Source organism: Pristiophorus japonicus, chromosome 25 (genome assembly GCF_044704955.1).
Source record: "Pristiophorus japonicus isolate sPriJap1 chromosome 25, sPriJap1.hap1, whole genome shotgun sequence".
Classification (NCBI taxonomy): domain Eukaryota; kingdom Metazoa; phylum Chordata; class Chondrichthyes; family Pristiophoridae; genus Pristiophorus; species Pristiophorus japonicus.
In genome coordinates, this window is record NC_092001.1 from 19,954,904 (window position 1) to 19,957,193 (window position 2,290).

Here is a 2,290-nt window from a genome sequence, read left to right on the forward strand (position 1 = left end):
CTGAAGTTCCAAGGGATCCCAAGAGACTGTTGGTTGCTCTCGTTACAAGTTATTACTCTGGAAAGTTTCAGACCGGGCACTTGTTCAGTGTTGCTGGAAGGCCCAGTGACCGGGATATCCTCTACCCGGGGTTTGCCTGAGCTTGTTCTCGGTGTACGGGGAGCTTTGGTCCGGGTCCGAGATAGCTTGCATCATGTGACAATGTGCCCCGGACTGCTCTTGTTCCATTTTATCGTCCACAAGTTTTCATTTCAAAAATGTTTCCGCCAACAGGCGCTCACTCCCTCTCTCTGCAAAACGTTCCTTTCACAAACATTGCTCTGACTGGAACTGCACCAAACAACAATGTTCCTTTCAAAGTCATTAAACTCCCCAATTTACACGTCCGCAATTTTAAGGACAAGGACTGAAAGCGCATTGCGATCAGAAAATTGCCGTACCCACTGTGGTTAATGACAGAGCTTTTGATGGTTGATCTCCGTACTCACCTTAGAATTCAGGAGAACCTGTTTCGTGGTTTGAAGTTCGAGATAAACCCACGTGGCTGAGCCAACAGGCGCCTGGCAGCAATCAGCGACAGGAAGATGCAACTTCAGCAGGCCCGGCTATCACCGGCATTACCATCGCCGAATCCCCCGCCATCAACAGCCTGGGATCACCATTGACCACTAACTGAAGGGGATTGACAGGAGTGATGTTGAGAAGCCCGGCTAGCTCAGTCGGTAGAATATGAGGCTTTTAATCTCAGGGTCATGGGTTCGAGCCCCACGTCGGGTGAATTTTCCTTAAATTTTTATGTTGCTTTCACTGTAATTAATCTTCTTTTGCACAATGAAAGAAATGCTAACTGTTTTGGTCTCCTTATTTAAGGAGCGATATACTTACATTGTACGCAGTCAGACAAGGTTCACGAGGATGCAGGAAGAATGTTCCCGATGACAAGTTGGCAGAAATAATTAAAGTCTGTGAGATACTCAACCATTATTTCAATAATTAATCCACCCACAAGATTTGTGATACAACAAGGATCCATAGCTTTTCCAAGACCAGCCAGCTCACTTGGTCAAACATAAAACTCTTAATCTCAGGGTTGGGGGTTTGAGCCCCACGTTGGGTAAATAGCTTTTGTTGCAAGCCAGTAATGACATGGAATCTTTCACTAATCCACCCCAACTTACAGTAACACAGTCCCGCCTAAAGAATGAGGAATTGTGGGTGACTGCATGTTGATCAGCAGAGAACTTCCTCCTCTCCGATTCCACTCGACAGTACAGGCTGCTGTCCAGATCGATTATACAGAGGCTTGGAATACAAGAGCAGGGAGGTTATTCTTGAACTGTTAGGCCACAGCTAGAGTACTGCATGCAGTTCTAGTCACCACATTACAGCAAGGACGTGATTGCACTGGAGAGGATACAGAGGAAGTTTATGAGGATGTTGCCGGACTGGAGAATTTTAGCTCTGAGCAGAGATTGGATAGGCTGGGTTTGTTTTACTTGGAACAGAGGATGTTGAGGGGAGACCTGATTGAGGTGTATAACATTATGAAGGAACCTGGATAGAGTGGACAGGAAGGACCTGTTTCCCTTAGAAGAGTGGTCAACAACCAGGGGGCACAGATTTAAAGTATTTGATCGAAGGTTTAGAGGGTATTTGAGGGGAAATCACTGGAACTCACTGCCTGAAAGGGTGGCAGAGGCAGAAACACTGAGCACATTTAAAAAGTACTTGGATGTGCACCTGAAGTGCCATAACCTACAGGGCTACGGACCGAGAGCTGGAAAGTGGGACTGGGCTGGGGAGCTGTTTGTCGGCTGGCACGGACACGATGGGCCGAATGGCCTCCTTCCGTGCTGTAAATTTCTCTGATTCCATGACGAGCAATTAACATTTTAAACCAGTCTCCTAAAACACAGAGTGAGTAAAGTCTGATAGGGGATAAAAATTCCTCAAGGGACACACAGGGTAAGATAAAGGAAAAAGGGAAGCTGAGGACAGATAGTGAGAACACGACACTGCAGAAACTCGAGAGGAGTATAAAAAGAGCAGGGGTGCAGGATCAGAACAGCCACGATATTATTGGATGGTGGAGTAGGCTCGAGGGGCCGAATGCCCGACTCCTGCTCCTTACGTACTTATATTAATTGTTGAATCATTGCCCATTGCACGAAATTTACTTGAGGTGTCGAATTCAGAATGTTAATTGTAACATGTAATGAACATGTAACATTGTAATATCTCCAAGTTTGCAGATGACACTAAACTGTGTGGCGGTGTGAGCTGTGAGGGG

General features: G+C 46.2%; 1 non-coding gene across 1 annotated transcript; it reads left to right on the forward strand.

Annotated features, from left to right (window-relative positions):
• The first annotated feature begins 704 nt into the window (after window positions 1–704).
• trnak-uuu (transfer RNA lysine (anticodon UUU)) lies at window positions 705–777 on the forward strand. The gene has a single exon. It is a non-coding gene; the product is annotated as a tRNA-Lys (tRNA).
• Window positions 778–2,290: the final 1,513 nt, after the last annotated feature.